The sequence below is a fragment of the Centropristis striata genome, chromosome 15, assembly GCF_030273125.1.
Source record: "Centropristis striata isolate RG_2023a ecotype Rhode Island chromosome 15, C.striata_1.0, whole genome shotgun sequence".
Classification (NCBI taxonomy): Eukaryota; Metazoa; Chordata; class Actinopteri; order Perciformes; family Serranidae; genus Centropristis; species Centropristis striata.
Window position 1 is genome coordinate 34,593,826 of NC_081531.1, and position 14,365 is coordinate 34,608,190.

Genomic DNA, 14,365 nt, shown 5'->3' on the forward strand with positions numbered 1-14,365 from the left:
AATTTCAATAAAAAACTGGAAAAATTGGGGTGTTGTAAAACTTTTGACCGATAGTGTATATGAGTGCTGGTCCTGCTCCGTTTTCAAGCAGGACAAACATGGCGGCCGCAAACTTTCTCAAAATACAGCTAAACAGCCAGCAACATAATCTTGATTCATATTTGATAAGCACAGCCTTTTGACAGTTTAATCTTAAATTTTGTGAGTTGTGCAGGAGATCAGTCATCTAATCCAGCTATTCTCAACCTTGGGGTCCCGACCCCAAATGGGGTCGCGAGATGATTTCTGGGGGTCGGCTCTGTTTCCACTGTGATTAAGTGTTCACGTGTTTTAGTGTTTTTGGTCATTTAATGTCCTTTTTTTGTCATTTAGTTTCTTTTTTTGTCATTTTGTGTCTTTTTTTTTCATTTTGTGGGGTTTTTTTAGTCATTTTGTGTCTTTTTTTGTCATTTTGTGGGGTTTTTTTAGTCATTTTGTGTCTTTTTTTGTCATTTTGTGTCTGTTTTGGTCATTTTGTCTTTTTTTTAACCATTTTGTGGTCAGTTTGTTTTTTTTTTTTGTCATTTTGTTTCCTTTTTTCGGCCATTTTGTATCTTTTTTTGGTCATTTTGTGTCTTTTTTGGTCAATTTGTGTATTTTTTGGATCATTTTGTGTCATTTTGTGGTCAATTTGATTCTTTTTTGGGTCATTTTGTGTCTTTTCTGACAAATGCCAAAGTAGCAAGTTATTACTTTACAAGGACTCTCTGGCTTGAAGCTGACTGTTTTTAGTTGTTGTCTGCTTCATTATTTGTCCAAAATACGTCGTATCAACTGAGTTTGTATGATCTGAACTGTGTGTGGAGATTGTGTTCAGTGAGCGGGGGTCACGGACAACATGCATGTTAAATTGGGGGTCACGACTCAAAAAGGTTGAGAACTACTGATCTAATCAAACCTGCCTTATATGAGATAAATGGTTGTGATTGGCCGATCCAGGCCAGGTGGAGTCTGAATGGAAGAGTGATCAAATTTCAATGCTAGAGCAAATAAAACATGAGTTTGGGAGATTTTACATATTCCAGGCTAAATTATAGTAACAACAGCCTCAACTGTACAGTCATGTAGTGTCACATGCTGGAGGCTATCTATTGATTGTAATATATTGATTTACATTTTTACAACCTCTACTTGCAGCCTCTCCTCTCTGGTCTGTGTAAACAGCCTGCAGTTGTGTCAGATTTTCGGTGAATATTTGTCATGTGACCGTTCGTCTCATCCTTTTTAACAGGATCTAGTTATTGCAAACTGATTTTTATAGATGATGTTTTAAATGAGACATGTAGAGCAAAGTGATTTTGACGGAAATAGCACAATGTTAAGCTTAGTTTTGCACTGCAAAAAAGCCAACTTGTATTTTTTGGCCTAAAACAGTGATTTAAGTTGGTTAAACTTGGAAATAAAAATGATTGACATTTAGAGCAATAATGTAAGTTAGCACAACAAAGGAAGCCAGTTGTCTGCTCAAAAACAAGTTGGTGAGTTGTTGTTACTTATATCTTTAAGTTGGGGTTCACAACAAGGGACAATAGTTCTGATAACTCTTATTTATTTGTTGTGAAATGCGGGAAAGCGGTGAAATTTGGTCATTAGCGAAAGCTAGCGGCTAACTGATGCTAGCGGCGCTGCTTGTTACAGCTACAAGAGTAGCCATTAGCGTATCAATGCTAACTCAAAATTGTGGTTGCAACATTAGCTGACATTTCATAGCGGCGTTACAATCGTGCTAATTCAGCACATTGCAGAAGTTAGCAGAAGTAAGGATTAAAAGTTATTACAATGTAAAATGATAAGTTAGTACAATTTACAGTTGAGTTGACAAAAATCTGAATTCAGAGTTGAGCAGACTCAAAAACAAAACTTAAAATGTTTAGTTTAATTGTCCAACTTAAAATTTTATCGAAGTTTGTTGCCTTGAAATTTTGAGTTCACCCAACTTTTCTTTTTTTGCAGTGTGGTTACTTTTTTAAACAGAAACTTCCGTTACTTATGATGTGTTCAAGGAGTCAGAAAGTTCAAATTTTTTTAAACTAATGGCTGTTTTTACAGTTTCTTTCCACCATCGGTGTATTTTTGGTGACCTTTTAAGTAAAACATACATTTTCAGGGGTACACAAAGCACAGTGTAAATTTTGAAAGTATTTTCACAATCACTTTCATTTTAACAGAGTCTTGCTTCAGGGTGCCTTGTGAATTTTACCGTTTGTCCAAGTGTCCATTTAAATTTTTTGACATAGATATGAAAAAAGTATTACTTAGATGTACTTTCAGGTTTGTCCTACATCATAAGTTATATTCTAACAAGCTTAAACAGGCTTGAAGGAGTCAGATGTCCAAATGTAGCAGAACAAATCTTTTGAAATACAGCGTTCTTAAAGGTCAAACGCTGTAATGGATTCATGTGGAAGTTTATTGGAGGACTTAAAGGATTGGCAAAGGATGGAAATCTGATTTTATACCTTAGAAACAGACATAAAGCAAGGTTAGGGACAGTCAATGACCTTTTTGGAGAGAATTCAAGTCTTCAGTGACCTTAAATATGTAAGTTTTCAATCTTGGCCTTTTATTTGACATGTAGCCACTTGTGCTAATTCACAACCTCTGCTTCTTTATTCTCAACATCAGTACTGAGGAAAATTTAATTACGGACTTTTCACTTTTCCATGTCTTTCTCCTGAGACGGCTATGAATAGCGTGCACTTTTTTATGCCTATGCACAGCAGTTGCATTGGAAAATGTTCCTCTAGAGCATTGATTTGATAAAAACAGAAATGATCATTGTTATGGTTATAAACTATTTAAGTTGTTATGAGCTGAAAATCCTGTTCTTAAAGGGTTTGCATCTCACAGTGCAAGGACATGCAGACCAGAAAGAATCTACAGGATATAGCTTCTTTCCTTTGCATGAAAATCCAACCTCTTCAATTTCTCATTGCAATTAATAAATTCAACCTTTAATTGTAGATCCATACACTGTAAAAAAAAATGTCTGTAGATTTTACGGTGAAAAACTGCTAAACCATGACAGTAAAAGACCGTAAAACGATAAATGGGTTAATTCAGTTTCAGTAACAATGAAACACCGTAAATGTATATATCAGCCAAACAGTGTTTTTTACATTTTCTTTTTGAAAAAAAAATTACTCCACTGGAAAATACACTGGCACCAAGTTTGTAACAAAAATATACTGTAATATATATACAAGCCATCACTGTAATTTTTGCATTTTTTTTTGTAAAACTATCTTTTCTGACTGATAAATGTACTAAACATCATATCTCTAACAAAAATATACTGTAATATTTAATGGTAAATCTTTAATTTATTCAGCATTTATAAGTAAGTAAGTTAAATATTTTCTTGTCAATTATATGGCAGAACAGCGTTTCTTTTGATGGAAAAACTTTTTATTTTTCACGGTAAAATATGGAATAAAATGACAATCTTAAATGTGTGGGATATGACTGTCATTAACTTGCATTGTAGCGAAATCCGTGTCAGTTTCACGGAAATTTGAGTGATTCCGTGGCTATTCCACGGATTCCTGTGAAACCAGGTCTGTCGGCAGCCTGATAAAAGGAGGCATGTTACCTGTCATATATGGGAGAGCTGCTGTCTGAGGGCTCTGACCCTGTAAATCATCCTACAGAAGACGGCACAGCTTGAGCTCGTTTTCACGAGGAAACACTGAATGTGCTGAGTGTCAGTCAGCACATTTACAAGATTTGTTGGCATCATTCCTCCAGTCTAGTGATGCTGTCTCATTTGGAGATCCCCCTTTAAACATAAGTGGAGAAAGATGGTGATTACTTTTAAGTTTTTGTGACTCAACATTTTCCTATCCCTTTTTTATATAACCTGTTTATACAGTCAGTATTGTTGGTTTGGCCAGAAATAAACCATAAGTAGTTTAATGATCAATCTGGTTTAATTCAGAGACTGTTTGTCATAATGGAGAAATTAATCACCTGAACTTTATTTACAGTTCATAGTGTTTTCCACAGCTGTACATCATGCAGATGCTGCATTACCTCATAAATTATCATGGTATGAAAATTAATTATTGGAATAATAAAGAAAATGGAATATTGTGAATCCAGTACCAAATGTTTTACCTGCACCTTCAAATTTCCAGACATTGTTTATTTAAAAACGTTAGAATTAGTCTTGTGTAGTGAACAATTAATAGTCATCCTGTTTGTATTCAAACATTTTTTTTTAATTTAGAGAAAGAAATTTAAGAGGGCTGTTTATATTTGAAACAAACCGTGAAACTGTGGAATGGATTAAATGATGAGTTGAAATTGTTGGGGTTCAAAAGAACTTGAAAATGTAAAATGATTATAGATCATAATGTAATCAGTCTTGCACGTAAAACAATCAAGGATTATGAATCGGACTATAATGTAGTAGTTCTTTCCTTGGATGGGCAAAAATAAGTATATAAAACATTTTTTGTTTGTTTTTTCAATTCTGATTAAAAAAAAAAAAAAAAGTCAATATGATTATTTATTTATAGTAAGAAACCAATAGCCAATTTAGATTGAGAAGTCAGCAAAGACCTAAATAGAAAAAGGTGTTGAATAAAGACTGTAACATCCACTCGGTGAAACAAAAATAAAAACAGAATGCATCAGTTTTCTTCACTTACATTGATATCATGACAGCAACTGGAAGTTTTTTCTCCTATTCAACCTGCTTTTGAAACATCTCCCTTTTTTCTTCTGCAATGACTGAATGAATGAACTGTGCTTAAAATATTAGTTGACATCTAGAGACGTAGGACCAGAAAACATATGGACCATCCTGAGGCTAGAGACTCTTTGTAACGATTCATGCTGTTATATATTAAAAGGTACTTTGTATGTTTTCGAGCATAAGGGCAGTAAAGAGGCCTTACATAATGTTGTTAATACAGTACATATATACATGTATGGGGTATTTACTGTGTGAGGCTTTAAAAAGACTTTGACCCTCAGGAGTTTTGGGCTATTTTGTCCGCTTTTGAACGCTTTTTATTCTGCCTGTATATACCACTTTACCATGCCATTTTTTCAGACCTGATAAATATTTTTTTACTGGATCAACAAAAAAAAACCACACACAAAAATGTTTGAAAATGCAAGAAACAATCATGCTCAATGAATAAATGTGGATGTTGCAAATATAACATACAGGAGGTAAAGTGAGGATAACATCTCGTTCTGTATTTTTATACTAAATATATTTGACCTTATCATTTAAAAAAAAAAAAAGGAGTGTCTAAAAACAAGATAAAAACACTAAATCTGATTAAATGATCTTGCTGCATGGACAGATAATTTACCTTGACAAGATTTCTTAAATTAAGATTATTAAAATCTAGAAATAAGCATGTTGAACGCTTAAAATAAGAAATAACTCTTAAAACAAGATAAATTATCTAACACTTCTAAATCTAAAGTTTTTTTCTTAATCTTGGTAAGAAACAAATAATTTGCAGGTCACTCTGCTCGGGCCAGTTCATCTTTAATTTATCTTGTTTTAAGAGATAATTTCTTATTTTAAGTGTACAACATGCTTATTTCTAGATTTAATCATCTTAATTTTTTTTCCCCACAATATTTTTATTGAATTTTACACATTTATAGACAGCAGTGGAACATGATCACCAAGTTACATTTCTCATAAAAAAAGATACATCACATTTCACATATTCCACATAACACAAGTAAATTGACAAACAAAACCAGACAAAACAAAACAAAAGAGAGAAAAAAACAACAACAACAACAACAACAATCAAACAAACAAAAAAACAACAACAACTCAGCAACAACTCAGCACCTCACAACCGAGTCAAGGTGAATGCGCACCCTGATTTACAAGAAAGTTCAACAAGGGTCTAATCATCTTAATTTAATAAATCTTGTCAAGTGAAATTATCTGTCCATGCGACAAGATCATTTCCCTCAGATTTAGTGTTTTTATCTTGTTTTTAGACACCCCTTTTTTGCAGTGTAATGAAAAAAGTTGTGGACCCAGAACGGAAGCATGTGGAACACCATAAGATAAGATCTTCATCCATTTTGACATTTTTAGCACTAACAATAAGTATTGTTTTGCATCTCAAAAAAGCTGCAAGCAGCGATGAACTGGCCCGAGCAGAGTGTCCTGACAATTATTTGTTTCTAATAATTTTTCGAAAAAATAAAATAAGAAATTAACTCTTAAAACATTTTAAGCGTTCAACATGCTTATTTCTAGATTTAACAATCTTAATTTAAGAAATCGTGTCAAGGTAAATTATCTGTCCATGCAGCAAGATATTTCCCTCAGATTTAGTGTTTTTATCTTGTTTTTAGACACTTCTTTTTTGTGGTCAATTTGTGTCTTTTTTGTAATTTTGTGCCTTTTTTTGGTCATTTTGTGTCTTTTTTTGGTCATTTTGTGGTAATTTTGTGTCTTTTTTGTCATTTTGTGTCTTTTTTTGGTCATTTTGTGTCTTTTGAAAATGTTTTGGTCATTTTGTTTCCTTTTTTGGTCATTTTGTGCCTTTTTTGGTCATTTTGTGTTCTTTTTTTTTTTTATCATTTTGTGGTCATTTTGTGTCTTTTTTGGTCATTTTGTGTCTTTTTTGGTCATTTTGTGTCTTTTTTGATCACTTTTTGGTCATTTTGTTTCCTTTTTTTGGTCATTTTGTGTCTTTTTTGATCATTTTTTGGTCATTTTGTTTCCTTTTTTTGGTCATTTTGTTTCTTTTTTGGGTGATCTGAACTGTGCGTGTGAAATTCCAAACAAAAAAACAACAACAAATCAGCAACAACTTAGCACCTCACAACCGAGTCAAGGTGAATGCGCACCCTGATTTACAAGAAAGTTCAATAAGGGTCTAATCATTTTAATTTAAGAAATCGTGTCAAGTGACATTATCTGTCCATGCCGCAAGATAACTTCCCTCAGAATTAGTGTTTTTATCTTGTTTTTAGACACACCTTTTTTGCAGTGAAGTCATGTGACTCCAGAGAGTTAATGGTGTTCATGCTTAAAGGCAGAATTCCTCCTGTAGTTCAGTTTTTCTCGTGTCTCTTTGACCCCGTCCTTTATAAGTTGGTAACTTTGTGGCAGCAGCTGCATGTTTGTGTCACGTCCTCTGCCTTCTTCTCTCACCTGACATGTGACCCTGCGGCAGGACAGGTATTCCCATTTGGCTGAGCCCAACATAACCTCCCTCTTCCTCGGAATAACAAACTAAAGTCCCGCTGCTCTCGTCTCCTCTGGTATCACTGCAGGCGCTGCTTCTCTCAGACAGCGGTGGAAAAATAACTTCCACCAGGCAGCAGAAAAAATGCATAAACAGGTTATTTGTCAGTGTCACAAAAAGTAAAGTTGCTGTCCTCACTTAATCCAAGTGCACTATCCAATTTCCTCTCAATTTCCTCTTTTTGGTCATTTTGTCTTTTTTTGATCATTTTGTGTCTTTTTTTGATCATTTTGTGTCTTTTTTTGATCATTTTTTGGTCAATTTGTGTCTTTTTTTGGTCATTTTGTGTCTTTTTTTTGGTAATTTTGTGTCTTTTTGGTAATTTTGTGTCTTTTTTGATCATTTTGTTTCCTTTTTTGTCATTTTGTGTCTTCTTTGGTCATTTTGTGTCATTTTTTGATCATTTTGTGGTCAATTTGTGTCTTTTTTTGGTCATTTTGTGTCTTTTTTGGTCATTTTGTTTCTTTTTTTGGTCATGTTGTGGTCATTTTGTGTTTTTTGTGGTCATTTTGTGTCTTTTTTGGTCATTTTGTGTCTTTTTTGGTCATTTAATGTCTTTTTTGGGTCATTTTGTGTTATTTTTTGTCATATTGTGTCTTTTTTGATCATTTTGTTTCCTTTTTTGTCATTTTGTGTCTTTTTTGGTCATTTTGTGTCATTTTTTGATCATTTTGTGGTCAATTTGTGTCTTTTGGGGTCATTTTGTGTCTTTTTTTGGTAATTTTGTGTCTTTTTTGGTCATTTTGTGGTCAATTTGTGTCTTTTTTTGGTCATTTTGTGTCTTTTTTGGTCATTTTGTGGTCAATTTGTGTCTTTTTTTGGTCATTTTGTGTCTTTTTTGGTAATTTTGTGGTCAATTTGTGTCTTTTTTTGGTAATTTTGTGTCTTTTTTGGTCATTTTGTGTCTTTTTTTTTTACTAAAGTCCCGCTGCTCTCGTCTCCTCTGGTATCACTGCAGGCGCTGCTTCTCAGACAGCGGTGGAAAAATAACTTCCACCAGGCAGCAGCAAATGCATAAACAGGTTATTTGTCAGCGTCACAAAAAGTAAAGTTGCTGTCCTCACTTTGTCCAAGTGCACTATCCAATTTCCTCTCAGTCCTAGAAAACCCAGCTCCTCATCTCAGTGTGAGTCCTCCTCCATCCGTTTCCTTATCTCGCTTTCTTATATGCATAAAAGTTCAATTTTTGTTCACTTCTCAGGCAAACTCCTCTCTAGTCCCCCTCGGCAGTAGAGCTTTAAGAATTCACTTTGTGGACTTGGCTCTGCTGTGCACATACACCGCAGGTTCATCCCGACATCAGCGAGTTTATGATAGATTCAGAAAAAGATTCTGCAGCTGTCTGCGGGAGAGACGCTCAAAGCTGCAAAGCCCAGAGTCTCAGGGAAGACGTGAGACAGCCTCGGTGCTGCTGGAGCTGCTGCATCGACCTGTGAAGTTTGACGAGAAGCAGAGAAACGGATGAGGGAGAGACAGCAACGAGAGGCTGATGTGTGTGTTGGTTAGACCAGCTATTCTCAACCTCGGGGTCGGGACCCCAGTTGAGGTCGCGAGATGATTTCTGGGGGTCGCCAAATCATTTTGGAAGTCAGCTCTGTCTCCACTGTGTTAAAGTGTTCATGTGTTATAGTCTTTTCGGTCATTTAATGTTTTTTTTGGGTCATTTTGTGTTGTTTTTTTTTGTCATTTTGGGTCTTTTTTGGTCATTTTGTGTCTTTTTTTGATCATTTTGTGTCTTTTTTGATCATTTTGTGTCTTTTTTGGTAATTTTGTGTCTTTTTTGGTAATTTTGTGTCTTTTTTTCATCATTTTGTGGTAATTTTGTGTCTTTTTTGGTAATTTTGTGTCTTTTTTGATCATTTTGTTTCCTTTTTTGTCATTTTGTGTAATTTTTTGATCATTTTGTTTCCTTTTTTGGTCATTTTCTGTCTTTTTTTGGTCATTTTCTGTCTTTTTTGATCATTTTGTGTCTTCTTGGGTCATTTTGTGTCTTTTTTGGTCATTTTGTGTCATTTTTTGATCATTTTGTGGTCATTTTGTGTCTTTTTTTGGTCATTTTCTGTCTTTTTTTGGTCATTTTCTTTTTTTTTTTTTATCATTTTGTGTCTTCTTGGGTCATTTTGTGTCTTTTTTGATCATTTTTTGGTCATTTTGTTTCCTTTTTTTAGTCATTTTGTGTCTTTTTTGATCACAACATGCATGTTAAATTCGGGGTCGCGACTCAAAAAGGTTGAGAACTACTGGGTTAGGTGATGGAGGAAATATGATGGTGGTGAACTGAATGTGGATTTTTTTTTTCAGTTGGATATAAATCATGCATAGAAAGCATGTGTTAGTATTCTGAACAGAAATGGACAGAGCCCGCAGTGCAAAAGAAAAAAACGTCCACTTCCCCTCTGTAATAAAGTAAATGATCCGTATCTTCATTGGTGACTGTGATCAGGGGAAGCTGACTGGTGTTTACTGCTTTATGAGCACAAATATATGATTTCATTAGACCTTTAGGTGAACAGTCTGTTTAACCTTGACAAACAAAGAGCTATTGTTCCCATTTTCAGAATAGAATTGGATGATATTAGATGAGCTGGGAAGTGTTAATTTCATTGCTGCCCTCTATTCTTTTTGGATAACATGAGCTGGATGTTGTCTGTTGCAGAAGACACTTGTGAATCTGTAATTTCAGGAGGATTTGTGCTGCGTTGAATAATATTATCTGCTGAAAGACCCACTGTGAGGCATGCTGCATCCAAAACTGAATAGAAGATCATCCGCTCTGACATTTTTCTGTTTATAAAGGGGGCGGTTTATTTAACTGTTTATGAAAGACCCATCGAGTCCTTGAAATGAAGCTGGAAATCCGTCAGATGAAAAACAATCGGCAGATATGATGTGTGCACTGAGTTAAGGTGAAGGCCAGTAAAATGGAGGGATGGAGGAATATTAAAATCACTGGAAACCAATTTATCAGGAGTGTGTGGGTGAATGGGCGAAACAGAAAAAATACAGCAGCAAACTCCAATGTAACACTTAATTAAACCACATTTTTTTATTGTGTCAGCTGACATGGATGTGTGGTCTTTTTTCATTTTTAAATAAGTCTTATCTTAAGAGCAGTTCCAATGAGCCAATATAGTTATTTTTAAAATTCTAATTAACCCTCTGAATGCCTCCAAATGTACGTTTTCTTTAAAAGATCGCCAAAAATTTATAATTTTCCGACAGTCCTTGAATGGAACATGGATAATTAAAGTTTCTGTTTGAAAAATTAACCAAAACGAAGCTTAAAATTGTGATATTTCTGTCAAAATCACTTTATTATACGTGGCTCATTTAAAACATTGTCAAAAATAAACAGTTTGGAATAACTAGATCCTGTTAAATGATGAAGATGTAACGATAAAGTTCTCTCATTAAATCTGGGGTAGGCAGGATTTTGTGTGTGTCATTGTGCAAATATTTCACAATAACCATTGAGCACAGGCTGTTTGTTTTTCAAGCGGTCTGAGAGAATACTAAATTCCTGCGCCTCCTTTTGGCTCTATTTTTTAAGGCTTTAGTAAATTATAGGTCATTTCAGAGAGGCAGAGCGTTCCTATTGGCTGTTCTTCAAATGCAGATGTGCATACACATCCCTTCACATGGTAAAAGCCTGTTCCAATGGTGGAAAATCCTGCAGAAAAAGTTGCTATATATATACCAGCATTGGCAACAACTGCCAACACTGCAAAATAACTAAAAAGGAAGACTGACTTCTCAAAAAGATGAGGTCAAAACCTATAAGGTAGAGCCTTAATGTGCTTAATTGTGGCCAAATCGGTACACTGCAAAAAAAGAAAAGTTTCAAGGCAACAAACTTCGATAAAATTTTAAGTTGGACAATTAAACTAAATTTTTTAAGTTTTGTTTTTGAGTTTGCTCAACTCTGAATTCAGATTTTTGTCAACTTAACTGTAAATTGTACTAACTTATAACTTTACATTGTAATAACTTTTAATCCTTACTTCCGCTAACTTCTGCAATGTGACGATTGTAACGCCGCTATTAAATGTTAGCTAATGTTGGTTGTTGTTGTTTTATACAGTCTATGGTTGCAACCACAACTTTGAGTTAGCATTGATACGCTAATGGCTACTCTTGTAGCTGTAACAAGCAGTGCCGCCCGTAGCATCAGTTAGCCGCTAGCATCAGTTAGCCGCTAGCTCTCGCTAATGAATTTCACCGCTTTCCTGCATTTCCCAACAAAGAAATAAGAGTTAGCAGAACTATTGTCCCTTGTTTTGAACCCCAACTTAAAGATATAAGTAACAACAACTCACCAACTTGTTTTTGAGCAGACAACTGGCTTCCTTTGTTGTGCTAACTTACATTATTGCCCTAAATGTCAATCATTTATATTTCCAAGTTTTACCAACTTAAATCACTGTTTTAGGCCAAAAAATACAAATTGGCTTTTTTTGCAGTGAAGAGGGATAGCCAATGCTGGTGTCTATAATTGAAAGCCTTTACTGTTCATATCTGTGATCACTACCAGCTGTCTGCCCCATCAGAAACTTGCATCCTTTCATGTACCACACAGAGTCGAGCATGCTTTTCTTTTTCTCCCTGTGATATTTATCTTGTTTTTTCGTGGCTCCAGAGGGAATTCAAGTGATGTCTCTTGAGCCTTTGTTGCATCGGGCCAAAGACTGCAAGTTCGGTAAAATGGGGTTATGGAGTTCAGCAGACATTAATAGTCTGCTCCTCATCTCTGACTAATACCATAACAAACCCATAGCTCAGACCAAACCGTGGTCCAGTCACATTGGTGCTTGTGTTAGCATCAGGTTTTGACAAAAACTGGAAGAAAAAAGATGATCAGTCTGGTTCTGATCAAATTCGATCAAACTTTTTCTGTCCATCGTGAGTCTGACAATGCTAATTGTGAGTTGTTTGTGCACATTTAAACATGTGTTTTTCACATTAACTATAAAATATTTACCAAAAATGCATACATCATGTTACAGAGTGGATTTTCCTCTGAGAAATTGAATTTCATCCTGTAGATTTCCAGAATAAAAGCCCATAATTTAAAATAATAACATAATCAAACTTTTATTTCAGACACTGAGGAGATTGACCAACATTTGCTCCAGTTAATAATAACATTAAGACAAGGGTCAAATCCCTGCCTGGTGTTATTAAAACCATTTATTATCGTACAAATAAAATAAAATAGTAAACGCCTTGTAAGACCAAGTGTCTGACAATGCTAATTGTGAGTTGTTTGTGCGCATTTAAACATGTGTTTTTCACATTAACTATAACATTTTACCAAAAATGCATACATCATGTTACAGAGTGGATTTTCCTCTGAGAAACTGAATTTCATCCTGTAGATTTCCAGAATAAAAGCCCATAATTTAAAATAATAACATAATCAAACTTTTATTTCAGACACTGAGGAGATTGACCAACATTTGCTCTAAAATTTTACCAAAAATGCATGCATCATGTTACAGGGAGGATTTTCCTCTGAGAAACTGAATTTCATCCTGTAGATTTCCAGAATAAAAGCCCATAATTTAAAATAATAACATAATCAAACTTTTATTTCAGACACTGAGGAGATTGACCAACATTTGCTCCAGTTAATAATAACATTAAGACAAGGGTCAAATCCCTGCCTGGTGTTATTGAAACCATTTATTATCGTACAAATAAAATAAAATAGTAAACGCCTTGTAAGACCAAGTGTCTGACAATGCTAATTGTGAGTTGTTTGTGCGCATTTAAACATGTGTTTTTCACATTAACGATAAAATTTTTACCAAAAATGCATACATCATGTTACAGGGTGTATTTTCCTCTGAGAAACTGAATTTCATCCTGTAGATTTCCAGAATAAAAGCCCATAATTTAAAATAATTACATAATCAAACTTTTATTTCAGACACTGAGGAGATTGACCAACATTTGCTCTAAAATTTTACCAAAAATGCATACATCATGTTACAGGGTGGATTTTCCTCTGAGAAACGGAATTTCATCCTGTAGATTTCCAGAATAAAAGCCCATAATTTAAAATAATAACATAATCAAACTTTTATTTCAGACACTGAGGAGATTGACCAACATTTGCTCCAGTTAATAATAACATTAAGACAAGGGTCAAATCCCTGCCTGGTGTTATTAAAACCATTTATTATCGTACAAATAAAATAAAATAGTAAACGCCTTGTAAGACCAAGTGTCTGACGCGCTGAGTGTTTATGGCCGGAGCTCATTTCAATAGGCCCGCAGATGGCAGCAGATCGGGCTTGTTATAAATCTTTTATACTGCAGCACAGCCCGCCGCTTGCACATTTGCATGCTCATGTTTCAGGGTATTTGTCCATTAAGAGCTGTGGCCAATGCACTGATTTCCCCATTATTTCTAGTTGATTACCCAAGCAGTTGCATTTAGACCAAGGAGAAGTGAAGGGCACCGGGCAGCAGAGCATGGCCATGGGGAGCAGACATCCCACATGGCGGCCATTTATTCAGATCACCACTGCTTCACTCTGAAGATTAATGCCACTATGAATCCTCCCACCTCTCAACCTTGCATTAAGGTTTTTACCCCTACATTGGTCATTAGTGGACTGGGCTATTTTAACTTTGGATACGTTATGACATTTTGACCTTAACCCTATAAAGCCTGAACCGTGAAATAATTGCCAGAAAATTCAAAATTTTCTAAACTGGAGTGCTTGTTGAACCGGCTAACATTTTTTTTAATTCAATATCAATTTTCATATATGAATTTAATTTGGATCATATTTGATACATCAGGTCTTTTTGTGCAATTTGTTGCTCACAATTTGCTTTTCTTGAACTCACATAATCACATAAAGCCTAATATTTTTAACCAAATAAAACTTTGACTGTCCTTTTAACATTTTCCTCAAACAAACGAAATATTTTTTTCCATATAAAACAACATCATACATCTGCTGATATGAAGTTTTCACGCAGCAATCACAGATCCACCAGTGGAACCAGCAAATCATTTTTGTTACAACTGGTATTTTTGTGAAATTTGTCGCTCAGTTTTTTTAATCATC

At 34.7% G+C, this 14,365-nt stretch overlaps 1 protein-coding gene across 4 annotated transcripts in view; it reads left to right on the forward strand.

Moving 5' to 3' along the window:
- The window catches only part of gria3a (glutamate receptor, ionotropic, AMPA 3a), a 118,995-nt gene that overhangs the window by 17,004 nt on the left and 87,626 nt on the right, over positions 1–14,365 (forward strand). The gene's annotated exons all lie outside the window — the stretch shown is intronic.